This window comes from Lolium rigidum, chromosome 2, assembly GCF_022539505.1.
Source record: "Lolium rigidum isolate FL_2022 chromosome 2, APGP_CSIRO_Lrig_0.1, whole genome shotgun sequence".
NCBI classification, from domain to species: domain Eukaryota; kingdom Viridiplantae; phylum Streptophyta; class Magnoliopsida; order Poales; family Poaceae; genus Lolium; species Lolium rigidum.
The window spans coordinates 68,614,331-68,628,721 of NC_061509.1; the positions used below are offsets into that span (position 1 = coordinate 68,614,331).

At 45.0% G+C, this 14,391-nt stretch overlaps 1 pseudogene; it reads right to left on the bottom strand.

Moving 5' to 3' along the window:
- Positions 1-11,518: 11,518 nt before the first annotated feature.
- On the bottom strand, positions 11,519-13,352 carry LOC124689845 (annotated as a pseudogene).
- Positions 13,353-14,391: the final 1,039 nt, after the last annotated feature.

A 14,391-nucleotide genomic window follows, 5' to 3' on the forward strand; every position in this document is an offset into this window, starting at 1 on the left:
AGAAAAACATCAACCGGCTCTTCGGCATCTCGTTAATAGGTTAGTGCCGAAAAATGCATAAATATGACATAAAGTATGCATAAAACATGTAGATATCATCAATAATGTGGCATGGAACATAAGAAATTATCGATACGTCGGAGACGTATCAAGTTGCAAGTGGATCTTCCCACCCGTTATTTTCCCCCTTAAAAACCACTGGCCCGAAAAAGGGAATTATAAAATTAATCAAAAAACATGAATTACCGTACGAAATAACAACATAAAGGGAATTGCAAAAAAAAAGAATTGTCAAAAGGGAATTGCAAATAAAGAGAATTGAAAGTATGCGTCGTGCTGAAAAAAGAGAGCGAGATGCTCTGTGCATGCATGTAGCAACTTGTGAGAGCTAACCTCGTGCTGAAAAGTTGGCTCATTAAATGCAAACCCATGAGATACTTTATGCATGCATGCGGTGTGAACGCTCTTGGCTATATGCAACTTGCAAGTGGGAACGTGAGCTGTTAGTGTGAACATAAAGCTACATGTGAACGTAATTAAACACTACGAGACAAAAAAGGGAATTGATTTCGCGCATGACGCGAGCGCTGCCGCGCAAAAAAACAGATCACTCGAGCGATCGTTTGCCAAGGAGGAAATTCAAGGTAAATCTGAGGTACAATGATAAATTCATAATGTGAATTTATATGCCACACTTCCATATGCCGATGGGCATTTCCTGGTAAGCATCTTGCATATCTAACTGTTTTAAATATATGAATGTCTTCATTCATGTTTTTTGTTTAAATTCTAGCCTCAAAGGTGTCCAAGGGGATAACGAGTTCTTACTAACATTTATGAGAAATAAGAATACCATCGGAAATTCAATTCGGCTCCCGGGTGCGTATGCTCCCTCTACTAAAAAATTATATTTCGAAATGTCGAAAAATTTGGACAAAAAATTCTACATGTACATCTTCATAATATACGTGTGTTCGTCAAGTTTCACGAAAAACCAATATTTTGTGTGGTCTATATAAAAAAGAGAAAATTTATCTTTTGAAAAGCATTATTTTTAGCACTGAATTTTGTCTTTTTTACGCACGTCACATGATAAGTCAATTTTTTATGAAACGACTTTGTGAGCACGTAGCACGTGAAGATGTACGTGCGAATTTTTAGTTTCAATTTTTTTTAAAATTTAAAATATATGTAGGCATTTTGAAATATAGAGAGCATATGGACCCATGTTCCAAAACATCGCTCCCAAGTTTTGTTCAGTATTATGAGGTGATAATTTATTACTACTATTACCTCATGAAACCCCAGTATTAGTAGTTGTAAGCCATGTAATGCTGCCTTTGCTTGCTTTTCGTCTCACTTAATTGGACTTTCCGACCGGTTCATCTAAACAATATGTACTCTTTTATGTTGACAAAGTGCAACTCATGCTACACCTGTATGTTAAGGCTGGCCATAGTGGGTAGTATCATATAGTAGTATCATGTATATGATACTTTTCTATGATACTAGATCCATAATGCATAGTATCATAGACTAGTATCATAGTTTTGCTATATTAATTAATTTATAGAATCCCAATACAAATTTGTGTACAAGATTTATTTGGTACTAACTTTTCTCGTGATGTGCGCTATGATACGGTATCTACCTATGATACTCTAATCTCCTCTCTCATCCATAATTACCTGCCACATCAGCATTTTTGGTGGGGCTAGGATGCATGATACTAACTATGATACTAGCACTATGGCTAGCCTAAATTAATGGTTCTGTTTTTGCAAGTTTCATAAACTACCATTGATAGGTCGTAAAACCGCCCGCGAGGGTGACTTCTGCCAGTTAGATGTGTATAGCCACTCTAAGAGCATGTCTAACAGGCGCTTTAAAACCCGCCCACTCCGTAAAATTCCGGCGAGATACGGGATGAGCGCGGTTCGGGCCGTCTAATAGGTCCCGTATTCGGGCCGGCCCGTTTCGGCGGAATATGGGGCCCAGGAAATCCGCACCGCCGCCCCCTACTTATACTGGGTGAAGCTGCGAGTGAGGGGTTAACCCCTCACTCGCAACCCTAGCTCCGCTGTGCGCCGCCGCGTCCCCGCTTAGCTCCGGCGAGCAATCCTGCAAAGCTCGCCTCCGCATTTCCCCCGCCGCAGGACATGTCTTCTCGTCGGTCCAGTTCCGTGTCGTCCGCAAGCGGATCGAAGCGATCCCGCTTGCCGGACACCGTCGAGGAGGCGTGGCGGCGCCAATGCAAGCGCTCCGCCGCGGGGAGTCGCCGTGCGGCGTGCCGGTACGCCGGCGCGCTTTACGTGCCGCCGTCGCTCCGTGAGTTCTCCGCGGGCGGGCGGTGGTACAAAGAAGATCCACCGCTCAAGCCGATGAGCGGCGGCGACTTCGAGAAGTGGCGCGCCGAGTGGGAGCGTGACCGCGCGTCGAAGGCGGCGTGGGCGGCGCTCATCGGCAGCACAAGCGGCGGAGGAAGCGGAGGAGATCCGCGAGCCGGCGAGGAGGAAGCGGAGGAGGCAGAGAAGGACGCGGCGTTCCTACAGGCGTTGGCCGCATCTGAGAAGATGCCGCCGAGAAGGCTCGGGCGGAGGAAGAGGAGGAGGTGGCGGCCATCGCCGCCGTCCGGGAATTTGAGGCGCGGGAGGCACAGGAGGAGGCGGCGGCCATCGCGTTCATCCCATTCGTCATCCTTGACGAATAGATGTAGGATAGATGTAGGATCTCGCAATGTATGTATGATCCGTAGTATGATCAATGAAGATGAACTATCGATAAATTTCCCGGGGTTTTAATTTTTTTAAATACGGGGCGAAATACGGGGTCTGCTAGACGGAATGGTTCTTCCGTGAGCAATTTTTCGATACGGAGCGAAATACTCGCGTTATACGGGGCAGCGGAATACAGGGCCGTTAGACATGCTCTAAGTGATTATCAAGGCCTATATCAGCATAGTATTACCCTTCTGCATACATTTTAACTCCAATAATATTATTATGAAATGACACATTTTTCATAAACCTAACTATTTTATTTTATTTTTTTAAGTTGCTAGCCTGAGCATCTATACGCATATTGATTTTCAATCGTTTGTATTGAAGATGTGAGACCACTAGACTCACCTAATTTAAAGGAAATGGCACTGTAAGATTTTCCACGACTGTGTACTTGATCAACATTTTTCTTTGTATATAGCTCTATGCAAAACCTTTTGTTGAGCTCAGAAAAATATGATACATGATTACTGATTCTTTCAATCATCTCAAAAGTATTTGATGTATCTTATCGGAAATAATTTTGTACAACCTTATTCCAGTCATCATTGCTTTTTACCAGGGAACAACTTGAGTCCATGGTAATTGTTTATTCTTTTTGTTTCAATGAACAACCATCAAAAGTATGCAGAAGAACTGGAAAGTGCTGTTATGTATTTTTTTTTTCGAAATGGGGTGCTCCCTGGCCTCTGCATCTGTTGATGAACACAAACTGAATATTCAAAGTTTACAATTCAAGGATCAACGAGGGTCGATACAAAAATCAACCACCGAAAAGAGAGAAGACCGCTAAACAATCTAGGCATCATGTAATCTCTTAATAGGCCGCAGAGTAGCCTGGTAGAAAATATCCTGGGCAACCATTCGAAGGCGATTGCATCCAGAAACCATGGACTCCCGCTGGTCCTCCGGGAGCAAGAAACGCTAAAGCTGGATCCAGTGAACCATAGTGTGAGATTCTATATTACACCATTAAGCTGTTGTTGTAAATGCTACAATGGTGTTTGTCCTAGAGCTGCTCCAATGTGCATCGCAGGTAGAGATGTACGACACATCGTCGTTGTGGAACATGCTGCAACTCTCGAAGGATGGGCGATGTCGCACCGTGCACCAAGCACTTGATTGTGATGTTGAATTGTTGAGTTATTTGGTTTGAATGCTATTACTTAAAATCTTTACATTTAGAAGTATTGACTTTCTTAATTTTTAGTATAGTTTTTTTTTGCTTGCTGCCACAGAAGTACTGAAATATACACCAGAACCCACACCTAGGATTTCATCCTTTGGTTTTCAGTTCAGGGCCTGCATTTCCTCAAAGGCTCCTAATTTAGTATGTGTTTGTCTTTTTTTGTTTATTCCAATTGTTATTCTTTTGCAGGGATCTTCTCTGCTACTGATGTTGAAGGAACACACTATTGCCTAGGAATTATCTATTTCTTTTACCATTATTTTGATAACCATGAGTATTCTTAATGGTGCTTAGACATGTACAATATGTTAATAAAGTAATAAAAGCCGCAGGGATGCAGAGGCTGGGGCTTGGTCTCCATTTCGAAAAAAAGACATGTACAATATCGTGTAAAGTAGGCCATGTCGTTGTGTGTTTTTCAAAACTTCTTCAGGCTACTATGCCTGTAAATTCACAATGTAATGCCGGCCCTCTGTAGTTGTACTGATATTGCTCCTGTTTAAGCTACTTGATGTTATAAATAGGCTAATAGATTTCTTTGCTGTAGGAAATTTTGATGCGATTTCAGATGCCAAGGGTCACTCTGCATGGTTCTTTCATAAAATGTTTGCATGGTTTACTAATTTGTAAGTAGAAATGACATGTTAGAGAAATCTTCAGTTATGTTCTAAGAAAAGAGTACCTAGCTATTTAAGAAAAAATAGTAAATCTAAGATTAAACATTAAGTTGATAAAATATATGGTAATCTCTCAACCAGAAAAGCAACGCGGTAGGTCAGATGGCACATGCACCGCATCTCCCACACATAAACCCTACTGCATAGACCGCTCCAATTAGCTTCTTACATCTACTGAGTGCTACTAAGAAAGAAGAATTGAACACACAAGCGTGTTGTGCTGGATGGTGTCACAAAACAAAGCGTCTCACTTTGTACTACACTGGCCATTCTATATCAGAACGCCTGTAATCTCACTATGCACTATATCAGAATGACATACAGGCGGCGTGGTGAAGTGCGCTTCTTCATCAAGTTCGAATTTAATACTACTTGTAATTGGTATAAGAAAACGAGACAGACGTATTAAACAAAATGTCGCAACATCTTCCAACTGCTTGCTATAGCACAAGTTAATAATTTCTTTCTTCAGTTATCTTTTTTTTTATTTCCTCGCAAACCTCTTTCTCCAACTATTTTGTGTGTGTCATGCACACGAATTGGAGGGATCCTGTTTCTAAGTATTACTCCATGGTGTTCAACTACAAGCTGATTTCAAGATTTTTTTTTGCCAGAAACAGGACAGGTATTGTTCTAACTTCGAGGCCTCAAAACTTCCCAAATAATTTTCCGAATAGCTTATGCCATGTTCTCGAGCTAACTCGCTGGATCTGGTTAGTGCAGGTTCAATGCTTTCTGCAAGCTTGCTTCCTATCTTATTTTTGTTCAAGGGCCATAATCGAGTAAGCATAGGCAAATAAGAGCTAAAATTTCATGTTTCATATCAATTCGATCCACATGCAACTTATAAAAGTATTTATTATAGGCAATGCTATTTGGAGACCAAGCACTATGCCAGTTCTGTTATAAAATAGAGCACAATGTCAGCGAATTATGTGGTGATGTCTTGATTCAGTTGAACTAATTACTAGAACAATTAAGCGTGTGTGCAGCCGGTAATCTCACTGGTGGAAAAACAGGCTTCCGGGAAGCCCCATAAGTCGCGAAGGTAAAGGAACCGCGACTAATGGCGTCTTTAGTCGCGGTTCGTGTGGCGAACCGCGACCAAAGGCCTGGGCCCAGGGCGCACGGTGGCCAGCTGGTGCACGTGGGGGGCTTTAGTCGCGGTTGGCCAGCCCAACCGCGACTAAAGGTGCCCGAAGGCCTTTAGTCGCGGTTGGCCAGGCCAACCGGGACTAAAGCCCCTCCCTATATATACCCATCCAGCAGCCAACACTTAGCCATTTGGAGCCATTCTCTTCACAAACTTCACAAGTGAGTGTTAGGTTTGCTTTTGGTTCCTCTTATGCACATAAGGTGTTTGATGAAATGCCCCAAGAGCATGAAACAAACATGATATGAAGTGTTGGAGCCACACTTGAGGTTTCTCATTTATTTTTTCCTCCTCGATCGCGGTTAGCAACTTGAACCTTTGATGTGTCATTGATAAAATATGCATGTGTGTGTAGTTCATTGTTTAATTTATATTGTTTGTAGCTAGTTAGTTTAACAAATGCATGATAGTTAATTATATATTTTATATTATAATAATGCAGATGAATCGGCAATGGATGTACGGTAACCGACTCTCCGGCGAGTTCAGTACGGGTTTGAAAGATTTCCTCGTAGTGGCCAATGCGAACAAGCAGGGGGGGTTTTGTTATCTGTCCATGTGTTAAGTGTAAGAATCAGAAGGGTTACTCTTCCTCAAGAGATGTTCACATGCACCTGCTTCGGCACGGTTTCATGCCAAGCTATAATTGTTGGACCAAGCATGGAGAAAGAGGGGTTATAATGGAAGATGATGAAGAAGGGGACGATTTCATCGATGAAAACTATCTTGCTCATTTCGGTGATACTTTCATGGAGGATGCTGAAGGTGAAGGGGAAGGTGAAGGGGAAGGTGAAGAAGAGGCACGTGATGATCCCGTTGATGATCTTGGTCGGACCATTGCTGATGCACGGAGACGCTGCGAAACTGAAAAAGAGAGGGAGAATTTGGATCGCATGTTAGAGGATCACAGGAAGGCGCTGTACCCCGGATGCGATGATGGTCTGAAAAAGCTGGGCTGCACACTGGATTTGCTGAGATGAGGATCAGGTTCAACAGAGAGAACGACGCCCTGACAAAAGCCCTCGGGAATCCTGAACACGGAGGACGTGTACGAGGCATGCCCGGGGACATTTCGTGGAAACTAGGGTTCCCCGGAAAGATGACCCGTACGGTTACTGAAGCCGTAAGAGAAAGATGGATCGGGATGCGAGATGTTGTGGCGAAGTTGGTAACGGAAATGGATGTGATGAAGAAAACCGTGAGTGTACTAGTCGCCGAAAGAGATGCAGCTCGGGCGCAGCATGAAGATCATCCAATGGATCTCGGAAGCCGGCAGCGGAGAAGAAGCAGCGTGGCTTCCACGGAGGCCTCACCGGCCGGTGCACCGACGATCGAAATTACTGCACCGGAGCCTCAGGCTGGTGGTCGAGGTTACTGCACCGGAGCCTCCTCGCTACCCCGTGGACGATATAAAGGAGACGAAAGCATGTCATCCGTATTATCCTATCGGGAACATGTCCATGAAGGTAGCCATCGGCGGTGCTTTACCACTGGAGCACTCCACCACAACAACCCCATTCAAGATGGCTATGCTCGTGTGACGGTGGAGGAGATAGTCCAAGGGTTTGAGGACCTGGACATTGACATTGCTACACCCGAAGGGGTGAAAAGACTTGGAGATGTCAAGCGCCAGTTCATTCTATGGCAGAAGAAATTTATCAAGTTTCCAGGCGAGGCGCCAACAAGTCCACCCCCGTACGGTGGTGGTGGTGGCGGTGGCGGTGACGGTGGCGGTGGCGGTGACGGTGGCGGTGGCGGTGACGGTGGCGGTGACGGTGGCGGTGGTGCTTCACCTAATACACCTCATTCACGTCAGCCGACGACGCCGCCCCCCAGTCCTTGTCCGGCGGGTGATCAGACACCGGTACCGCCCCCCAATCCACCTCCGGCGAAGAAGCAGAAGCAGTCCTGGGTTATTAACCCGGACCCTTATGTACCTAAGAAAACAAAGATACCGAGCCATCACCGAAGCCTCTCATCCCGAGGCCTTGGGAACTTAGTGTCGAGGAAAATGCAGCGGCCGTGGCTGCTCGAGCATGAGAAATGGAAGGAGGAGTGCAAGAAGAAAGAGAGGGCGAGCCCAAGCCAGTATTTTCTCGATGAGCAAAAGAAGTGGGCTAAGTCATTTTTGAACACACCGTCCCAAGCCGCGAAGAATCTGCTCGACGACTATTTACGTGAACTTCGTAGGCAAGCACTCGAGTTCAAGAGGAACAAAGAGTTGGCGGAGAAGAAAGCCTTGGAGGCCGAGAAAAAAATTAGAAAGGGGGAAAGAAGTTGCCCAGCTCGGGGAACAAAGTAAACAATCGATCGCCCCGCTCATAGTGCAAGCCGCCGGTCCGGATGCCCCCGATATCATAGCAGCTGCGGCAGCACATGGATTGACCGTAGAAAGTGCCGGAAAACAAGCGGCCGACTTAGGTATCACTCTTCGTGCGGTGTTAGGCCTTGATGAGGCGCCAATGAAGGACGTAGTATTTACATATGTGAAGAATGGCCCTCTCATCGAGCCTACGCAGGAAGAGGATCTACCTCGACAAATGAAAGGTCTCGCTAAATTGGTACAAGGGTTACATAAAACATGAAAACGCCAAAGACTATATCTATGCGGAAGTTAAATATGTGCATCACTTCAAACGTTACTGGGTACAAATTCCTCCGAGTGAATTGTTCCAGCTTGTTCAATCTGCGCGAGCTCGACAAATCTATCATCGGTTGCTACGTTACGTAAGTGATTTATTAATTTCTACCCCATCTCGTTCATTGCCTGCACTATATATATATATATATATATATATATATATATATATATATATATATATATATATATATTGTCCTAACTATCTTGTTGTGTACGCTATATATTATGCAGAATGAAGAAGCGGGAAATGCGAATAAGGAACATCCATGATGTTGGGTTCATTGACCCACACATCGTTAATTCATATGTGTTAGAACACCACCCCGCCGACGTGGAGGAAGACCTGTGGCGGTTTATTAGAAAACAGCAAGAGAAAAGTGATATTCTATTTCCTTACCATTTTGGGTGAGTGTTTCTGTCTTGAGCACATTCTCTTTTGTTTACTCCATGCATGGTATGTGGCTAATCGATGAGTTATGCATGATCGTGCATGTATCGTGTCCGCAGGTTCCACTCGGATTCTTATGGTAATTAAAGTTCAGACCTCCTCGGTTCTCGTCCACGACTCTCTGAATATGGATCCGGCGCTTTGGGGCGACATGAGAAAAATGATGCAAAAGTAATTATTTTCATTCATTTGCGCTCTATATCGATCGGCCTATTTCGTTCATCATTTCCTAATATCAAGTAACTAATTAATAACTCTCTTGTTTATTTAATTTTCTTTGCCTCGTAGGGTTTGGAGACGGTTCGTAGATACCAAGGTCGGTGAATTCAAAAAAGAGCTACATTTTAAAATGGCGAGTGCCGACGACTGGGGATACTCAGCCACCGGGGACCAATCTATGTGGATACTATGTTTGTGAGAGGATCCGGAGATACCGCAATGAGCGGGACCAGACGTGTGAGAACAACATCCCGAGGAATAACCTCCGGAAGACGCTTAGTCCGAAGCTCGCTTCCGACCACTTCAAGAGGAACTAGCTGGATGGTTGGCGAGGAAGTCATCGATCCTAGAGGAGAACACTATTACGATGACGTAGATCTTTATGTGCACCGGAATTTGTAACTAACTTGTTCAAAATTGTATATGGTCATCCGATATTGAATATATATTGTATATGGTCATCCGATATTGAATATATATTGTATATTCCTCTTGAATTCTTTTTGGTTCTAATTTCAAATTTGTTTGAAATTGTACATTCATATGCATGTATGTATACAGTACCGTAGAATATGTGAAACTCCTTCAAAATTAAAACCCAAAAGAAATAAAATAATACAAATTAAAAAGAAACCAGATTTAGGGGGAGGGGGGCTAAACCCTAAACCCTGCGGAGGCCTTTAGTCGCGGTTGGCCAGAAGAACCGCGACTAAAGGTCCTCCGCCCTGGCGCTCGCCTGCGGCCCACGTGGATGGGCCTTTAGTCGCGGTTCGTAAGGAATCGCGACTAAAGGGGGGGGCCTTTAGTCGCGCTACTTTGGTCGCGGTTGGGCCACCGCGACTAATGGCAGTTGCCAACCGCGACCAAAGCCCCTTTTTCCACCAGTGCTCTGGAGTCTTTTGGAATGACACATTTTTTCTGTACACATGTGTGCTATATAATTAGTTTGTGCTTGTCGACCGTCTCTTGTTTAAACTGTAACCCAACTATTTAGGCTGTCTTACTACATGGCAAAAGTCGTGGTATCATGGTTAATCTAACTATATCACTAAATGATGTTGTCTGCCTGCATTGTTCAAGATTATCATCTATATCACTGAATGTTGTTGACTCCCTACTTCTTACTGCCAAGAACAATCGGCTCAAATCATCAAAAGAGAACATGACAAATTTAAATAGGGATAAATCGATAGAGAGAAGTGTGTTTAATTAGCAGGAGCTTTACCTCTAATTCATCTCCTTCCATAAATGGACAAGATAAAGAGGAGAACACACTTATGTTGTTCCTACCAACAAAGGAAAATAAAACAGAAGAACAACACTCAGCTCTTACCCTTTTTTTCTTGAGGAATTTGCTTATCTAGCATTTAGCTAGAATGATGTGTTTGTATGAGAATAGGGTAGTGGCAGGATGGCAGCTCATGCACATTAAATGGGTATATGTGTAACGACTCATGTTATCCTCTTACAATGTTAGGATGACCAAATCTCGCAACCCTAAACTAGCATCTCTCCTAACTTAAGCAGGCATACACAATATAAGATGATGGAAGAAAAGTATAATCAGTCAACCACGATACGACGCGACGTGCCGCCGCGCCGATCATTGATAGTATTCAACTACACCTAACCTCAAACATCCTACAAAAAAAATTAGAATGTAAAATTTTGGGATCAGAGAATGACCACTCTCAGTAATTATTGTCAAATTATAGGTAAGGTCGATTATATTAAATTTCTAATGATTCCATTACTTAGTCTGTTTTCTCTTAATCTCATGTGTGACATTTAGTTGCACACAAAACAATAGTTCAATTGCACTGATAAAACTATAACTACAGGACACATGATTCAAAATAGTGGAATTGCACTACCGTAGTGAAAATTCACAACTTGTAGAAAGTGTAACTACGCACAAAATGTATAATCTACAAAATGTTGTACTTACATTTTTTTTTTTACAAAAAACAGTTTTTATAACTAACAAAAATTGCAAAAAAATATAGGCATACATAAATAAAAATCAAAATTATCCAAAATATAAATGCAAAATAACAAACAATAGAACAAACAAAATCAAATTTATGATTGTGCAACCACTGTTGTAATGAGTACTTGCTATAGTTTTGTGTCCAAGTGTGATGTTTATGGATTTCAATAAAAAATGGTTGAAAGTTTCTTTCTCAATCTTTATTAAATTCAACATGACCAACGTTTTCTTTGATGTCATAGACAATTTAAATGATGCAAATGAAATCATCTGTATACATATAGCTCTATACTTAACTTTAAAACGTATTTCTAAGGTGATGTACTTAACGTTACTTATATATCCCGACATTTCGATGGAGTCACATAAAGGTGCAACCTATAAATGAGAATTGTGTGACCGCAAATCAGCAAATTGTGAATCAAGTCAGTGGCACGCGGACGATAGCATGCAAGTTCAGGTCCTTCTTCCGTCGTACAGTGATGCCCATCTCCTCCACCATATCCAGCTCACTTGGCTTCATCCCTTCCGGGAGCTCCCAGTCGAAGTGGTAGAGAAGCGAGGCGAGCACGATCTCCATGCTGGCATGTCCAAACGCAATTCCGGGGCACATCCTTCGTCCCGCACCAAACGGTATGTACTCAAAGTCTGTGGCCTTGAAGTCTACGGTGGTAGAATCGAACCTCTCCGGCTTGAACTCCTCGGGGTCAGCCCAGTGCTTTGGGTCCCTGCCGATCGCCCATGCGTTCACGAGAACGGTTGTGCCTTTCAACACGTCATACCCCAGAATTTTGCACGACTCCATGGCCTCCCGCGGAATAAGCAACGGGGCCGGTGGATGCAGTCTCAGCGTCTCCTTGATGACAAGTCTGAGATATTTAAGGTTGGCCAAGTCATCCTCTGTCACCTTAGGTTTTCCTTTGAGGTTATTGCGTACTTCTGCTTGTGCCTTTTGCATCACAACCGGGTACCTCATAAGTTCCGACATCGCCCATTGGAGAGTTGTCGCTGACGTCTCGCTCCCGGCACTAAATAAATCCTACAAAGATACCAATATAAACAGATTAGGGGAAGCAAATTCCACTCAATAATCTGCATGCAGTTGCATGCATGTTAGTACTTTAATTACTCCACTACACTATAAGTAGTCTACTCCCTCGGTCCCAGTAGTTCATACGTGCAAGCCCTATGAATTAGGAGGGAGGGACTAAGTGACAGCCTAGACATAAGTGTCAACGGATGGAATGAAGTGGGATTGAAAATCTCGAATTGACGGACCAAAAGGAAGAGACAAGCAAATATACATTTAGCATCTCTCGGAAGAAACAATTGCTGTACTTACAAGGATAACCGCTTTGATGATTCCCATGGTGAGAGGCACCTCGAGGCCACCCTCCTTCTGTATCCTCAAGAGCACCTCCACCAGGTCCTCTCCCTCTTCCACCGCGCCCTTTGCGGTCGCAGCTGCCCTCTGCTCCTCGTGCTGCTTGATGGCGTAATCCATGAGCTCGAAGCACTTGCGGTGGCTCTCCTGTGCAATCCGCGCTGTGCCGCTGATGAAGCCCGCAAGCCGCGACGAGGGGAAGAGATCGCCGAGGGTGAACCCCGAGACGAGCTTGACCCCCTCCTCGAGGATCTGCAGGAACTCCTCGCGCTTCTTGAACCTGTCCCCGATCATGGTGCGCACGGCGGAGTCGGTGATGAGCACGGCGATCCGCTCGCTGACGTTGACGGGCTGGCCGGTGGACGCCAAGTCCGTGACGGCGGACACGAGGCGGCCGACCTCCTCCTCTCGGATGCCGCGGAAGGACTGCACGCGGCGCGGGCTGAGGAGCTCGAGGATGCAGATCTTGCGGACCTGCCGCCAGAGGGCGCCGTAGCGGCCGAAGACGACGCCTTGGCCGTCGGCCATCATGATCTTCATGGTGGGGTTCCAGGGGCGGGTGGCCAGGACGGCGTCGTGCGTCTTCATGACCTCGGGCGGCGTCGGGGGAGGTGGCGACCACCACGGAGACCTCACCGAGCTTGAGGTACATGAGCGGGGCGTCCAGTCGGCGCGCGAGGTCGGCCATGACACGGTGCGCGAGCGGGCTGCTGGCCAGGTGGTGCAGGCTGCCGATGATCGGAAGCTGCCACGGGCCGGGTGGCAGACGCACGCCGTCATCGCCGCCGTCGCGTTTCCTGAGCAGCTTGAGGAGCAGGAGAGGGACGACTAGAGCCAGGAAGAGGTAGAGGTAGTGCGCTTGTTGCTCCATGGTGATGGACTGATGGTGATGGGCAGTGTTAGAGACTTTGAGTGATTTAAGGCCCGTCAGTCAGGTCTTATATATAGCGCCACAACGTACGGTAGGGTTAGTAGTTTGAACGCAGAGCACAAGTTTTACTACACGCGCTGACGCGCATGCGATCAAATTGAACCCAGCTTTCGTTTTCAGTGTCGAATAAAGGAGACTTAGCTATGGAAAGTTGCCGAACATATCCAAAGTATCATAACTATTGTTGTGGTTTCAGTTTAAATTTAAATTATTCCCTCCGTCTCACGATCGTTATCTAAGATCTATCAAGTTTTAGATGTATCTAGACGCTAAATAGCATCCAGATACATTTAAATTTTGACAAACCTTGAACAATCTTCATGGAACGGAAGGAGAGTACCAGTAAAAGTAGAACAAGAATTATAAAAGGATTGGATATTTCTCTACGTGAGCTAGTGGATGGTCGAAACGAGATGCCCATTTGGCGTCCCATACTTGTATAGTTGTATGCCGTTTTCCGGTGACTCGATCAAATGGTCTTAAGTGGTAACCTGTAGAGTGCTCATGAATATTCATATACACACTGACGTAAGAAACTCGTTTTCATCCAAGCTAGACCAGTTCACTGGCTTCACACCTGCTGATGATCGGGATGGATAGAGGAAAAAGGGGACGCGCTCGTTCTTTTTCGCGTTAAGCGAGGGCACAATCGTGAACCATGCGAGGGTGGTTTCGTTTTGGCCGTACGAACGCTTGTCAACATCACGCGACGTCGATCTCGCCGGCCAGGTCCTCCGCTTTCCTAAGGCCGGCCGGCATTGCGCGGAGACCAGATCCTCCGGCGACACCAGAAATCCCAAGCCTGACAATTAGGTCGCGCCACGGGCAGCAGCGACTCATTTGTTCTCTAGTTTGTAAAGGGACATATATATATCCATCGTTCTTGCTAGCAGCATGTATATATAGCACAACGACACGACGGCATCACTTGGATCTCGATCCGATGCTCGACCAGTCGACTCGGTTTGATCCGTCAGTG